This window comes from Phodopus roborovskii, unplaced genomic scaffold, assembly GCF_943737965.1.
Source record: "Phodopus roborovskii unplaced genomic scaffold, PHOROB, whole genome shotgun sequence".
In the NCBI taxonomy this organism is placed as follows: Eukaryota; Metazoa; Chordata; class Mammalia; order Rodentia; family Cricetidae; genus Phodopus; species Phodopus roborovskii.
The window spans coordinates 309,549-327,058 of NW_026125970.1; the positions used below are offsets into that span (position 1 = coordinate 309,549).

A 17,510-nucleotide genomic window follows, 5' to 3' on the forward strand; every position below is an offset into this window, starting at 1 on the left:
ATGTGTGAGTTCTCTCTGTTCACCATGTGCATTGTGGAATCAAACTCAGGCCATTAGACTCAGAGACAAATGTCCTGATACACTCACCCATCTTACTAGCCCTTCAACTTGATTTTTATAAGTTAATATATGTTAGTATTACATAAGCCTATAAAACCAGGAAAAATCTAGATATAACTTAGGATATTTGAAGATTCAAAATTACTCATGCTATAATTCATTACAATTTTTTCTTAAACCTTTAAAACTGAAACACTCACTTAGGATTTATTTGCATTTCTGTGACTGTGGTTTTTTTTTAATGAGCTGTTCCTAGACTTTTTTTTTCTGAAATGTATTAGGTAAAGTGACTCAAATATCAAAAGGTATGAAAGTAAAAGGCTTGAAATGCCATGCCTATAAACTTAGAATATGTTGTAAACCTGAAAAAATTAATTGTCTGAAATCCCTAGCCTTATTTTCTCTGTGGTTACAGGTCTGAAATCAGAAAAAAAAAATCACTACTATAAATGTGCAGAATAAATATAGATAATAACATTGGTAATGTCTTTAAATTAGCAATTCACAGATCCCATGAATATGATTTATGGAGCTATGCTTCTCAGATAACACTCACATATGCTGCAGACATACAAGAACAACTACAATCACAATGATTTAGGGTGGAGGATTTTGAGCAGAAGGCCAACATAATTTTCTAGAATTAAAGGCCATTCGTAGCCACACAAGTGAGACCCTGGCTCAAAAATCTAAAGGAAACAGATAGGAGAAAGAGGTCTGTGTGTGTGTGTGTGTGTGTGTGTGTGTGTGTGTGTGTGTATGTGTGTGTGTGTAACAAGTGAAGGAGCTATGTAGCAAGAATGTTGCGTCTTTAAAGAAAGAAATTAAAGAAGATAGCAGAAAATGGAAAGATCTCCCATGTTCTTGGATAGGTAGGATAAATATAGTAAAAATGGTAATCTTGCCAAAAGCAATCTACAGATTCAGTGCAATCCCCATTACAATCCCAGTAGAATTCTTCACTGACCTTGAAAGGATAATACTCAACTTTATATGGAAAAACAAAAGACCCAGGATAGCCAAAACAGCCCTGTACAATATAGAAACTTCAGGAGGCTTAGCATCCCCAATGTCAAGCTCTACTATAGAGCTATAGTCCTGAAAACAGCTTGGTATCAACACAAAAATAGACAGGTAGACGAATGGAATCAAACCAAAAATCCTGATATTAACCCACACACCTACGAACACCTCATTTTTAACAAAACATCTAAAATTATTCAGTGGAAGGAGGAAAGCATCTTCAACAAATGGTGCTGGCACAATTGGATGATAGTGTGTAGATAGACCCATGTCTATCGCCATGCACAAAACTTAAGTCCAAATAGATCAAGGACCTCAACATAAATCCAGCCACACTGAACCTCTTAGAAGAGAAAGTAGGATGTACCCTTGAACAAATTGGTACAGGAGACCGCTTCCTGAACACAACACCAGTAGCACAGACACTGAAATCGACAATTAATAAATGGGACCTCCTGGAACTGAGGAGCTTCTGTAAGGCAAAGGACATAGTTGACAAGACCAAATGGCAGCCTACAGATTTGGAAAAGATCTTCACCAATCCCACATCTGACAGAGGGCTGATCTCCAAAATTCACAAAGAACTCAAGAAACTATTCAACAAAACACCATATAACCCTATTAAAAAATGGGGCACAGAAGTGAAGAGAGAATTCTCAATGGCTGAAAGACACTTAAGAAAGTGCTCAACATCCTTAGTCATCAGTGAATTGCAAATCAAAACAACTGAGATATCATCTTACTCCTGTCAGAATGGCTAAAATTAGAAACACCAGTGATGACTTATGCTGGGGAGGATGTGGAGAAAGGGGAACACTCCTCCACTGCTGGTGGGAGTGCAAACTTGTACAGCCATTTTGGAGATTAGTATGGCGGTTCATCAGGAAAATGGGAATCAGTCTACCACAGGACCCAGCAATTCCACTCTTAGGCATATATCCAAATAATCCACATCCATACAACAAAGACATCTGTTCAACTATGTTCATAGCAGCATTATTTGTCATAGCCAGAACCTGAAGCAACCTAGATGCCCTTCAGCTGAAGAATGGATAAAGAAGATGTGGTATATTTACACAATGGAATACTTCTCAGCGGGAGAAAAAACAAAACACCAACAAACAAACAAAAAATAATGGAATCTTGAAATTTGCAGGCAAATGGATGGAACTTGAAGAAACCATTCTGAGGTAACCCAGTCACAAAAAGAGAAACATGATATGTACTTACTCATATATGGATTTTAGACATAGAACAAAGGATCACCAGCCTATAATTCACACTTCCAGAGAAACTAGGATGCAAGGAGTAACCTAAGAGATTCATACAAGATCCCTCACAGAAGGGGAAAGGAACAAGATCTCCTGAGAGTATTTGGAGTGTTGGGGGGTGGTGAGTGGAGAGGGAGTTAGGAGAAAATTACAGGGTTTTAAGACAAAATGAACTATTAAGGCTGGATGGCTCAGCAGTTTAGAGTACTTACTGCTCTTGCAGAGGACCTAGGTTTGGTTCCTACCACCCACACTGAAACACAACCACCTATATCTCCAACCCCAAAGGTTCTGAACCCCTTTCTTGGCCTTCATGGTTACACACTCCCAAATGCAGACACACACACTCACACACACACACACACACACAAATAAAAATACAATCTTAAAAAATCAATCAAAATTAACACTTCATTTAACTTATATGGGACATGAGCTGTATAGTTTCTTAGCAGAGATTTAGGTTTGCATTTTATTTACTTATATTTTGGGTTAGGGTCTTACTTTTTAATAAAACAAGAAAATTAATTTAGGAAGCATCGTAGCAATTGCCCACTGGAACAATTTTCTGGGAAGGCTAAGGATCCACACAGCAGATACTCTATGGTAATGGTGAACTTGGTCACAGATGATAGTAGTTGGCTTTGCCTAGAAGCTGACCTTGAAATGCAGATTCATGTACACTTGGTCTTAAAGGAAGTACTGCTAGGGGAAAAGTAAAGAGAACCTGCATGAAGCAGGAAGGATGCTAAGCAGTGTCACTGTCTCAGGCAAAGGCTGGAGTAGAGGAGCTTTAACCAGACTCCATTGGGAACTTGTTAGGGTCAGCATGTTGCAGAGTTGTTCTGACCCAATCCAGGCAAGACAGTAGGGTTTTTATACCCCCTCAACTAAAAGTCATTCATTTGGCCTTTGATTCTAGAGTGGAGGGTAGAAGTAGTCAAGGGAATCTGTTAGGGGGGTCTGGAGATGTGGCACCTGGCAATGAAAACATCAGAATATTATCAACTGCTTTGCTATTCTCCCAGTGACCAACTAGCACTTGAGACCATTTTAACTAGTAACTTAAGTGTTATAGTCTCATCTCAGTTGCTGTGGTGAAACACACTGACCAAGATCAACTTACAGGAAGAAAGGGTTTATTTCAGTTTATAGATCACTGAAGGAAATCAGGAAAGGAAATCAAGCAACAACTTAGTGCGGAAACTGTGGGGGAACATTGTTTGCTAGCTTCCTCAGGGTCATGCTTAGCTATGTTCTTTACATGGCCCAGGACTGTCTTTCTAGGGAATGGTGTTGCCTATGGTGGGCTGGACCCTTCTTCATCAATTAACAATGAAGACATTCTCCCACATCCATGCTTACAGACCAAAGTGATTCAGGCAGTTCCTCAGTTGAGCTTCCCTTCTTGGATGACACTAGGACATGATGGTTACAGCTAACTATGACATTAGGTAATTTTTAATTATTTTATGCACATGTGAAAATAATGGCATGTCAGTCGCTAATGAATAGTGACTCAATGACAAACATTGCATAATTACCAAATGGGTTTGGATTATTGCCTTGGACTCACTATTTTTGTTTACCCTTCATTGTAACTATAATTCTGTATTTAAAACACACATTAGTATATATTTGCTTTTATTTGTGTTTTAAGTGCACATAGAAATAATTGAAGGATAAAATATGTTTGCTTACAGTTTAGCATATTTGACCATTGTTCACCACCCTTTAGTGTAGCTGGAAGTGGCCTTTCTTTGTATTTCTGTGACAGATTTGTTTCTATTCACCAAGCATGAAGCCTTCACTTTTCAGCGTTTTTGAAGTTTTCCCAACTTCATTCTGCTGAGGAGAGTTAAGACCTTGTGCTTGTGAATTCTTCTGATGAAAGGCCAGAGAACATCACTATCAGGTGCACCAGACAGGCATACAAGTGAAACTGCCAACCTTTCTCATTATGTATTTTTCTGTTACTTGTTTCCAGGACTTTAAAGTTCTATAGACATGTATTCAAAGGACACTGAGGTAGATGTTGAAGGGTAGGAGGCCACTTCCACCAAAGTACAAGACCTTGGTTGGGTCTGTTAGAAATGTCTGGGAGTCTCCATTTAGAATACCAGTCTGATGACACAGCATTGGGTAGGCTGACACAGGATGATCTTGAGTTTGAGAACAGGCTGGGATACCTGTGAGACCCTGTCTAACCCTCTATCCCTAAACAATTTGTCTGTCTGGAGAAACCAAACTGATGATTTAATAAATAAGCAATACTTACAATATAAATTCATAGAGTTTGCATTGGAGTTTCATTTGTAGAAAACACGAGGAAGTTTTGAGGTCGGAGTCCATTCTAGTTGTAGGTAGAACGGCATTTTAAAGCACAACTAACAGACTGTGTGATGCTGCAATTGCAATCAAGGCTTAGAGATCAGAAGTAATGTTTTATCTTTGTGAAATGAAGTCTTGATAGCTGCTGGCCCTATTTACTTCATTTTGTTGAGTAAAATTTGTGAAGCAAATTATATTTTCCAAAAAAAATGATCAATATATTGAGAGAATTTTAATGGAATCCTTTTGGAATTGAGCAGCATTGAGTGGGTCCTTGGTTATCTGTAAGGATTCTGCAGACAGACAGACAAAATGTCTCATCATGCACTAGTCGTGTGGGCTGTGTGGTCTTAAGAAAATGGCTTGATTTCTCTGTGACTCAGTTTTGTAAATACTACGTAAGTGGTAGCTGTTGATATTATTATTTTGATTGTTTTATGTCTACTTGGGTAGAAATTGGGTGGAGATTTATGTGTGACATTAATGCTAAAGTGTTTGTTTTGCAGTTTTAAAAAGTAATTAATCTGCTTTGAAGTAAGGTCACCAGTGAGAGTCTTTGCAGAAATGGGGTCTGCTAAGGGACTGAGTTTTGCACATTATATCCTTTTACCAAGGAATAATTCAGCCTTAAATGGTCTAGAGCTCTCATAAAGATGTACTAAAGACAGTTTTGCATCAGGAAGATTATTTGGGGCTGGAGAGATGGCTCAGTGGGTAAGAACATGAACTGCTCTTACAGAGAGGAATTATGCTTGATTCCGAGTACCCACATCAGGTGGTTCACAACTGCCTATAACTCTGGCTCCAGGGGATCGGATGACCTCTTCTGGTCTCCAAGGGCACATACACCCACATGGGCATGTCCACATGCTTTCATATACATACACATACAAAGTTAAAATTTAAAAAGAAGATAATGATAATTTTAAGTTAAAAATGATACTAAGAATATACCTTACAGAAGATTGATGTACTTATAGCCAACATAGGTTCATCAGCAACTTCCCTAAACTTTTTAGAAAATGGATTTGGTAACTACTACAATGTGTTTGACTTTAATATTCCTATAGATTTCCTGACAGGTTTGGACAAAATGCAGATTCTGATGTAGTAGATCTGCAGTGAAGTCTGAGATTGTATGCTTCTAATAGGCTTCTGAGTGGTTCTATGTTGCCCAGGAACCACTCTGTAGTTTGTGTAGTGGGCATGGCATCCAGACCAGAAGAATATGCTCTTCCTTAGGAAGTTTGGTTTGGCTCTTGTAGATGATGCTAAATGTTTCAATCAAATGACTTCTAGCAAATCCTACTTAATCATTCTAGTATATCTGCAAAAACAAAAGGTGAAGAGTGCCTATGTAAGATGCTAACACGCCTTACAATTAGAAAAACCATCTTTTTATTATGCCCAAAGGTAACTGTGTCACTTTTTCCCAGGGTGTATGTATCTAAACATTTATACAGCCCTTGAAATGCCATAGCCAATTTTGAGCAAGATTCTGCCAGAACAACACAGTCTGAAGTAAATGTTGAAACAAGAAAGAAGAAAAAATGGGATAGTTTGAATAGTTTCTGTCACTTTTGAAAGGACACAATTGCATGTTTGCTTCATGAGAGTATGCAATTTTTCAAACTCCATTCCATCCTTATCAGACAGCCAATCCACTGTATTTATTGCCAGCTCTTTCTGGAACACAATGCTGCTCCCCCTCAATGCCTCTATTTGACTCCTGCTGCTCTACATTCCGTTATGTCAAAAACAAGCCTTGAGGAGGTCAGAGATAGACAATCTAAAGCCAGATGGCTGGGATTCAAGGTTAGCTCCACTACTGAAACTCTTTGGAGAATTTATTTAAGCTGGCTGAACCTCAGTTTTCTAATCTGTGAAATGGAAGTGGCCATGGTAACTACATTAGAGAGTCTTTAGGAAGAATAAAAGTATATACTGCCCCATCCTTGTGTGTGTTTTGGCAAAGAGTAAATCCTCCATGGAAGTCCTATGTAGTCTTGTATATGCTATTTTCTAAAGCCATAGATAATATTCATGTGGCCTACCGATACAACATACAAGTTCTCTTTTGGATGGGCAGACTTATGTAACCATGGGATGGATGGCTCCATTAAAAAAAATCCACTTTCCAAAGGAATTTGCTATATACCTAACATAATTCACTGCAATCATTTTGCATTCTGCCTATGTTCCTATTCCAGAGTTAATTTGACTTCTTGGATTCTATGCTGTGCCTTTGCCATGGAGTTTCTTCCTTCACTTTGCCTACCTGACCTTGCTTTTATTCCCTTAGTGGTGTAGGCAGTGTTATTCCTCCATGAATAGCTGCTCTTTCCTTCCCAAACTCAAAACAATGAGTTTACCAAATAGCATTTAAAAATGATGGAAGATGGGAGGCATATGCATGGCCATTGTTTTTTCATTAATCATTCTAGCAAGTTTATGGGACAAGCCTGACAGATAATCTCTTCATAGCAAGAGTTAGGTGGGACAGTGGGTCTCTGTCAAAGGGAGCCCAAGGGAAAAAGCTACAGCTGGCCTAGAGAGCAAGCAAAAGAAAGCTTGTTCAGGCAGTAATCCTCCCTCCCAAAGATCTTTCTGTTCATTTGTTTTATAAACCACAGCTCTGTCAGAGCTTTAGTAAATCAGCGACTATAGATCTGTAGGCATTGAGCGATCCCTTTGTGATGCAAGTGAGTAGGACTTTAGATGGTTTTCTGTTCTGTTTTTAAAGATGGAAGTGTTTGTTTACTTATTTAGGATCCCAAGTTAAACTGGAAAAGGGCTGGGGAACAGAAACAAAAGAAGACCCTAAAACTGAACAACATTGACTTTTTAAGGGCTTTTAAATATAATTACCCTGGCTATAGATTTTTAATGTGCTTATAGTTTGAGAACATAAAGACTTTTGAATTTCATATCTTTAAATTTCATTGTGTTCATATTATACTATAATAAATTTATATATATATATATATATACACACATGTATATATATATTAAATATGAGTCAGCTGGGGAATGGTAGCACCCACATATAATCCCAGCTCTCAGGAGGCAGAAGCAGGCGTATCTCTGTGAGTTTGAGACCAGCCTGGCCTACAAAGCTACACAGAGAAACTGTGTCTCAAAAAACAGAACAAAACAAACAAAAATACAAAAAAAAAAAAAAAAAAAAAAACCAAGACATATGAGTCAATTTGCTAATGTCTTAGGAGTGAAGATTTTTTAGTATAAGAAAATTAGATACAAATGTAAATAAGCTAAGAAAATAGTATAGTATTCAATGTTAAATTAAGTATTAAATAGACATTTAAAAAGAAGTAAAAGTCCACTTTTGAGCAGCAGTTTCTGGAAACCTAATAAGACTTAATCATTTTAGCAATCCAAGACTATTTTGGTATTTTAAAGACTGATTTTTACTTTTAAATATGTGTATATATGTCTGTCTGTGCATAAGAGTGAGGAGGCTCATGGAGGATAGAAAAGGGTTTGGATGCCCTGGAGCTGGAGTTCCAGCAAATTGTAAGCTGTCCAACTTGGGTGCTGAGAATTGAACGTGGATCCTCTGCAAGAGCAGTACTTATTCATAAATACTGAGCCTTCTTTCCCCAGCTCTGGTGTTTTCTTTGCTTTAAGTTTTTGTCTTGAACTTTCCACTATCTACCCTCAGGTTCTCAAGTGCTGGCCTGGCTAAACTAATCTCAATCAATCAATCAATCAATCAATCAATCAGTCAATCAATCAAACCCCTCTCCACTACACTGGAACTTTCTTTATTCCAAAGCACTCTACAGTATTTCCAGCTCCCCAAGACTTTTAGTGATGCAACTTTTGTCTCTTTTTGCTACTTTTATTTTTGTTAGCTTTTGTTTATGATGAGTTTTCTTTTAGGATCTAACTTAATTAGATGGTATGAGAAATACCTTAAAATTTTACCTTAAAGAATCACAATTACTGTATTGAATTCTGGTTGAATTTCTCTTCTGAAAATGTAAATGAGTGTGTTGTCATGGGTAGGTGAAGCAAGACGGGAAAAGAATTATTATAATGGGGCAGAGAGCTTCCTGGAATGCTGTTGACACAGAGAAAGGGAGGCACGAAGTTGTTACTAGGGAGAAAAAAATATTGAAATGTGCTATAGAAAGTGGAGTTTAGAAGTGCAATTTTCTCAGCTTGTCACTGCTCACTGAGAGCAAACTCAGACTACTCCCTTTGGTGCAGTGCTCCCAGCTGTCACAGACTAGAAGCATCTTGACTTCTGTACCAATCCACACAGTTGTCCTATCTTCACAACTCAGGAAAGTTGTGGACATTTCATTACATCTCCCATTTCTCCAGGATCTCTATTCATTCAGTCATTAGGTACCTGCTTTGTATACATTGTTTGCATACATTAGATGCATGATGTGAATGAGATACAACACTAGCCTAAAAAACAAAACAAACAAACAAAAAACCTCACCATCTAGAGTGTAGAAAGAAGCCAGCAACATCAGAAATGTAATATGACATTTAAAACAATAAAAAGGCCATATATAAAAGTTGATCTCTGTGAGTTTGAGGCAAGCCTGGTTTACAGAGCCAATTCCAGGAGAGTCAATGCTTCACAGAGAGACTGTCTCAAAAAAATCTTGAACAAACAACACCCCCACTCCCCAAAAAACACCAAACAAACAAAAAACAGTTTCATGATTAGTTAGAGACATGAAGATTAATTCTGCTGCTGTAGGTAGAGGAAGAGCATGAAAGAAACAGAAGGGATAGGGGTTGTGTCTTCTAGTGGTTTGTATAAAAAGCTTAGATGTGGCCTGAGGAGATAATTCAATAGGTAATGTGCTTGCAAGTCAATCCCAAAAGCTCACATAAAATGTTGGGTATAGTGCTCCATTCCTGTAATCTCAGAACTAGGAGGTGGAGACAATGTGATCCCTGGGTCTCATTGGTGAGCCAGAATAGTCTATTTGGCAAACCGTGAATCCCAGTGTGAGATTCCATCTCATGAAATAAGGTAGATGATATCTGAGGAGGAATGATATTTGAGATTGACCTGTGGCCTCCAGAAGCACACATTTGCATATGCACCTCCCACATGTCAGCACCTGTGTGCATACACACACACACACACACACACACACACACACACACACACCAAAACAAACAAAAAAGCAAAAAGTGGAAGCTAAAAGAATAAAGTGGAAAAATAGTTGGGACAGTAATATGGGCTACCTAGGCAACCAGGTGTTTGTGGAGTTGTGAAAGGGAAAGAGGAGATGATTTGAAATATTGGAATAAAGGGAAATTCACAAGTAAGTTTGACTATGACTACGTTGTTTCTTAGGCTTACATTAATTGTATATGTGGCTCTGTACCCTTTTCTCCCAGTGTACTATATGGTTGGGAGAATGATCTATAATGGCTATAACATTCAGAGTGAGTTTATTAAGTATATTGCAAACTAAAGAAAAAGAACAAATCATAGATAGATACATAGATAGAGAGATTGTGTCTTAGGGTTTCTATTGCTGCAATGAAGTAGTTGAGGAGGAAAGGATTTATTGACCTTACACATCCATATTGTTTTTCACCACTGAAGGAAGTCAGGATAGGAATTCAAACCAAGTAGGAACCTGAAGGCAGGAGCTGATGCAGAGGTCATGGAGGATGCTGCTTACTGGCTTGCTTCCACTGACTTGCTCAGCCTGCTTTCTTATAGAACCCAGGACCACCAGCTTAGGGATGACACCATCCAAAATGGGCTGGGCCCTTCCCTACTGATCACTAATTGAAATAACACCTTAAGCTGGATCACATGAAAGCATTTCCTCAACTGAGGCTTCTCCCTCTCTGATGACTCTAGTGTGTCAAGTTGATACAAAATCAGAATATATATATATATATATTCAAATTGATTGATCCAGCAGAAATCAGGTGGGGAAAGCCCCACTGAGGCAGTCAGCTGGAGTTCTCCAGAATCTCAGGCAATGCAGTGTCCCCTTGGGATGAGGCCCCCATGGTTGAAGTTTTGGAGGCTCTTTCCCATTATAGACACTTTTATGTCTTGGAATAAACAATGTAATATCTGTTGGAAATCGTGTAACTCTGAGCTCTTCTCAAGGACTCAGTGATTTTAATACCTTTGGCTTTTTCTGTTTTTCTCCTTCCCCATCACAGAGCCAGTGGGCCAGCCTGACTCAAAAGGGGGCAGGGTTGGAGGACACTTGACATGTTGATCTGATGTTGGGGGAAGACAACCCCACTTCCCAGTTTCTCAGTGACCTCAAACAATACATGAAAATTTACCAAAACAGTATACATCACACTCAGAATATATCTGAATAGCTGGCTTTGAGGTTCATGTGGATGTGGTCTTCAGCATCTCTGTGTAGTCCTATTTCATTTCTGACACCATGAAGCTATTTTTTTTCTGTAGGAGTGGCTCAAAACAGGCCAGGTAGTCTCTGCTGATGCTCAGCCTCATTCCACAAAAAGGTGAACATTTGGCTTTGATTGATGTTGAGAAAAGGAAAAATTAAGCTGCTAGTATTTTTAGTAAATAAGAGGACACCACCAAAGAAATGGACCCAACAACTTCAAAGAGTTTGACCTATGGTAAGCAGCCACAGTTGGCACATCATTTCGAGTTAGGAATGTTAAAATAAACAATGGTCAAGATCTGTTCAAATCAGTTGTACAAAAGGTTACTCTTGCCCAGGGCATCCCACTCATCCCAGAAATACCATTGTTGGTGTGCATTAAGGGTGCCAGATGTTCTTATTTCTTCAAAACCCCCCTGCTGACCTTGTCACCTAGGAAGTGCACTCCACTGGTGTTGACAAGCCTTGTTCTGCAAGCAACAGAAGAAAAGATAGGTACATTTTAAGCCAGAAGTTACATTCTGTACCATTCATATATCCTTGGCCTTACTGGTGAGGATTATAAATTTGTAAGGAAATTTAGGCTAAAAGCCTAGTAAATGCTGTAAAGAAGGAAGACATCACCTTTCATAAAGGTGAGTGGATATGTTAGTATATCCTTCTGCTCATTTCTATGGCTGTCAAGGCTTGTATTTTTATGATGGAAGAAGTCTTTCCTCAGGAACTCATTAAATGTTTTTCAACTACAGCCAAAAATACAGAGCAGCTTCAGGTTCCTGCATAATGCATTAAAAGCTGAGGTGTATGCTACTATATAAAGCTAGGTGAAAAGCTATTAACACTGCACTTCATTTTGACCAGAGTGCATTGTTAACTGATTGACAAACATACTAAATGTGATTAGTCAACTTCGTAGCCAGATAGAATGCTCTTTGTTTGAAGCATTTAATGCTGTGTTTTTTAAACCTTGATAAAGGTAAAAAATCATTTAATGCTATAGATAGGAAATATGTAGTTCCAAATTTTAGAATTCCAACCCAAATGTGCTGCAAAGCATTGAAGTTAGTATTGTATTTTAAGAAAAATGAGCATGTTGTGATTGTAAAACCACAGGGAGTCCTTTTCAGCACCTACTGCAGAGCCAGGGGCATTCTTTTGGCTTTAGAAAAATGAGATGAGGAAAAAGAACACACCTGCTATTTCTAGAAGGTCTTCCAAAATCATTCGTGAGAAATGAAAAGGGATTCTACAGAAAAATCCACTATTAGCTCACCTGAGCTCAGCTAACAGGTACCATGGGCCACCTGTATAAGATTTGTGATTATATGGGGAGAGGAGGAAATGTGACAAAAATCAAGGACCTAGAAAGGCACACTGGAAGGGCCAGACACATCCGCTGCTGGGATGAGTGTTCTGTGATGATCTTGCTGACTTGTGAATGTGGTGAGTTCATGGGAAGGCAGAGTAGGCGGCTCAGTCCAATGTAAGGGTCAAGTAAGGCAGGACTAAGTCTAAAATAGAGAACTGACTTGGCAGACCATTACTCGAGGGGCTGCAGAGATGGCTCAGTTGGTAAAGTGCTTGCTGGGCAAGCATGAGGACCTGAGTTTGAACTCCTAGTACTCAAAACAAACAAACTGACCATGGGACTGGAGAGGTGGCTTAGCACCTCTTACTCCTCTTGCAGAGGTTCGGTTCCCAGAACCCATGTTGGGAGGATCCAGTGGGGATTGCACACCTTTCCTCAATAGAAAGGATCTTCAAAAGAAGTGCACCTGTAATTCCAGCAGTGAGACTGTGGAGACAGGAGGTTCCATGGGATTTGCTAGTTAGCCAGTCTAGAAGAATCAGTGAGCTCTAGTTTCAGTGAGATCCCTGTCTCACAAAATTACATAGGAAACAGTTAAGGAAGACATCCTGCATTGACCTCTAGCCTCTACACGCATGTTTAGACATCCACACCCTCAAAAATCTGGAAGTGCACACACATGAAGATACACACAGAGCATATTTGCATTCATATACAGCACCATGAAGGATGCTTCTGTGACAGGTGTGAGACAGTGTTAACCTAATGTTCAGAATGCACATTAGTTGTCTAAATCATGAAAAATGGTTAAGTTATAATCTTTTGTGTGTAAAACTTACTGACAATTTCCTTTCATATATTTGGGAGTCTTTCATGTCGAGAGTACAGCTATTCCACATGGGATACAACATAAGTTGATTGATGTCTAGCTTGTCCACAATCATTGGGAAAAAGAACAATGAAAATCTGCCTTTCTCTTGAGATGTTAAAAGCCCCCATCCCACCTCCCTGTTCTCTTTCCATATAGACAGTCAGGATTAACATTATGATGCTCAGGTTTTTTTTTTTCTTGGACCAACTATAAATATCTTTCAAACACCTGAGTCTGGTTGGTTTTCTTCTCATCTTTGGTCTCTGAAATGAATGTTGGCTTCATCATCCTGACCTCCTTCGGTGATTCTCTAATTACAGCAAGTGTTCCACAAGAAAGAGGAAGAATTGGCTTGTGAAAAGGAGGAAGAAAAATAAGCGGTCATTTCTCTGCCTTCCCACCATTTTGGTACCAGCTCTTCTTCTTTCCTTCTCTGTCACCTTCTTCCTTTCTCCCTCCTCAGCCTGCCTCTCTCTTTGCTTCTTTTTGAGGCTAAGTACTGGACTTGAACTCTCCATACAACCAAGAATGACCTCAAGCTCCTGGTACCCCACCACTTTCTTCATGTTTGGATTACTAGTTTTTTGTTTGTTTGTTTGTTTTTTTTTTAATCGCTGCATACAGGTTTGTGCTATGCTGGAGTTTTGTTCTTGCTAGGCAAGCACTCAAACAACTGAGCTACATCTGAAATCCTTTAGGGGTCTTACAGACTGTCTCAGTCCATCCTCACCAATGGGCTTCCTGCCAACTATATCTTTCTGGATGCCTTCTTCCACCAATTAGCCTCCCTTTGTGGCAGTGGCATATCTGCTTGTCAAAAATCAGTACTTGCCAATGTCACTTTCTATCATGGGAGACTTTGAATGTCTTGGACTAACTAACAAAACTTGGCTGAGATACTGATTTGAGGCCATCTGGTACTTATCAGTCTAAAGAGTGGGTTTGAGCAAGAGTGTCTGGTGAGCATCACTAGGTGTTTGCATTGGTTGTAGTGGCCAGATTCTTTGTCTGCCAGGTAAAAGAAGTTCGCTGAAGAGGGCCTAGAATTTGATGGGCATCAGATAGAGAGGTCTGAAAGACTAAAAGAGGGTACTTGTTTTCTTTCCTTTTCCAGTTTAGAATGAGTTAACACAGACTTTGGAGGTGACCAGATGGGGATGCAAACACCATCTGCTTTTCCAGTCAAATGTGGGTAAGACCGTATGGCACGAATTCAAGACTTTGGGGGCTTTGTCACTTCCCCTCCTCCATTGATCACAACCAAAATAACACAGGGCAAGAGGGTCTTAGTGCTAGATGGGAATCATGTGCCCTGGTGTTATGGACTGTGATCTATGACCCTTTAATACCATACAATCAAGGAGGGAGAGAAGGAGAAAGGAAAGGGGAGAGAGAAGAGGTAAATGGAGAAGAATGAGGATCCATGTTTGTTTTTTTATGAGGTTGGTGTAGATGACCACTTGTTTGGGTGACTAGAAGCATTCTAGGGAGGAAAATTGGATTGGTGCATTATCAAAATTATACCTAGAATTACATAGCTAACCTGCTAACGGTATGAGAGATACAAAAGAGTATGGACTGTGTGTTCAGATGTCACCTCTGCCATTTTAGTATCTTTGTAACCCAAGAAAGATTATATTAAATGAAGTTCAGCCTTTATTCCTTCATCAGCCAAATGGAAATGCTATTACATAATCCCCGAGTTATTTGAATGTAGCAGCACAGAGTGTACTTACTAAAGATTGGCTCTCTTTCCTCTTATCTATATCTGTCTACTCCCACAGTCCCTATCACAAGATGTTACATCATGACTAACTTTATTGACAACAGTGAAACGAAAATGGCTAGCAACCTCAATGCACTTACAAAGCACAAAGGTCTAAACAGAGCTCATAATGAAAGTAACCTAAAACCTAAAAAATTCCTAATTTTTAAACTTTTACCAATAAGCTACTTGCATTTAATAGCTGCTGGGAAAGGGAAAATCTATTTACTCCAATTGATTGGCAAACACAAAAGGAATGATTCCATATTCTTGTGTGTGTTTTGTTTGTTTGTTTGTCTTGGTATTTTCTGTCTTATTGGGTTTTTTGTTGTTGTTGTTTTGATTTTGATTTTTTGTTCTTTTCTTTTTTAAAATATATATATAGAAGGAACATGATGAAGTTGGGTGGGTAGGGAGGTTGGAGAGGATCTAAGAGGAGTTAGGGGAGGGGAGAGAATATGTTCAAAATAAATTTCATGAAAAAACATTTTTAAAGAAAAAAGACTTGACAAATAATGTTATCACCACCCCTCCACCTTTTTTTAAAGAATGTCATTTCAAATTTAATATTTGAGTAATATATTATACATGTATGTCCTTACTCTTTGAACCTCTAAGAAAAGTCACATGTAAATGTTTCTTATCATAAGCAATGCTACAATAAATAACCCGGTAATAATTCCTTTTTCTGAGTTGTAAATCTTTACTTGGGACATTTTGTTAGAAATGCCATCATAAACTCAAGGGATATGAGCATTTTAATACTCAGTATAGTCTGCTACATTTCATGTGCTCAATAGCCATAAGTGACTATTGTGGCTATTGTATTGAGCAGTGTTCTGAATACTTTATGTTGTCAACTCTTTCGATCTTGACTTAAACTTATGTTCTTTGGAAAAGGGAGATGTAAGCAAGTCCTATGCATACTTTGCCCTTTTTTTCTTTCTGTTTCTGTGAGAAAACATCATGGCCAAAAGCAAGTTGCAGAAGGAAGGTTTTGTTTTTTCTTATGTATTCTGATCACAGTCCATCACAAAGGGAAGTCAAGCCATGAACTCAAGGAAAGAACCCAGAGGCAGGAATTGAAGCAAAGTCCATGAAGGACCACAGCTTACTGGCTTGCTCTACAGACTCACATTCAGCAGCCTTCCTTATACTTCTCAGGACCACCTGCCCAAGGGTGGCACTGTCCACAGTGGGCTGAGTCTTCCCGCACCAATCATTAGTCAAGAAAATTCTCCACACTTCCTACAGCCAAATCTAATGGAGGCATCTTCTCAAGTAAAGTCTGTCTTCCAAAAGGACTCTAGTTTTTTTTCAAGTTTACAAAAAGAAAAGCAATACAAAATGAAACAAAAACCCAAAACCTAACCAGTACACACTTACAGAGCAGTATGAGTAAGGAAGGAAGTGAGACAGAGACAGCTACATGGAATGCCTATTTAAAAACAGTGTCTCAGAACTTTCTAAATGAGGGAGAACAAAAACTTTGCCTATTGTCCACATTTCCAAACCATTTTTGGTCAATGTTAGGCTTGTTGGGGGATAGGGATTCTTTGCTCTTCTGGTCTGTGTTCAGGTAGCTTTTGAAGAGACTGCAAACTTCATCCTGTGGTTTAGTTCTTCACTGAAGTCTTAGTGTGGAAGGATCCAGAACATTAGTAAGTTAGTCAAGTTAAGGAGCTGTTGCGGCTTCCACCACTGCAGGGCAATTGAGGTTATCAGAATTTAGTGGTTAGTCAGGAGGGACTGAAGGAATGGATGAAAACAGTGACAACTCTGTAGTGGCAGCAGCCAAGGATGCAGAACTACTGAAACTGAGAGACCCAGAGGAGGCACATCAGGTGTCCAGTCATTCTGTCCACATGACAAAGAAGGATACTCACAAAATAGCAACTTGCTCAGGGGTGTATATGTAGTGGATAACAGACTGTAAATTTTAGCTAGATAGCCTTGTTTAAGAGGCTGACTCTGAGCTTACAACAGGTCTTTACCTATTCAGCACATTCCAGTACCAATCAAATTTTCAGATAAGTGAACATTTTAATTGCTATGGAAGCTTTAAAGACAACCCAAGGTGAGAGGTTAATGTTGAAGGGCTCAGGAAAACAAAACAAAACAAAACAAAAAGCAAAAAACTTGACCCATGTGGATCCATGCTAAGTAACCAAACACTTCCTAGTTGCCCGATAATTCATGGACAGCTCCCTACCCTGACCTAAAAATACATTGACCTCTTCTACAGGTTCCATATACTCAGCATATTTGGTGAGAGGATTTCAGTTTCTGTGAGATGGTGCTGAATAGCAGAAAATCTCTGCTGTAATTTGATGTGTTGGGAAACCATTGAATGCTTATTCCACTTTGAATGGATTGGTGTAGTAAGGCTGTAGATCTGGTGATTGATCAAGGAAGAGGCATCTTCATGACAGGCAGCAACACAGAGGATCGATTTACAAAGCATTTGGGCCAGGTTGCATGGGGGAGGAAACTC

At 39.0% G+C, this 17,510-nt stretch overlaps 1 protein-coding gene across 1 annotated transcript in view; it reads left to right on the forward strand.

The window, feature by feature from the left end:
- Positions 1 to 17,510, forward strand: part of Pir (pirin) — a 99,329-nt gene that overhangs the window by 38,713 nt on the left and 43,106 nt on the right. The gene's annotated exons all lie outside the window — the stretch shown is intronic.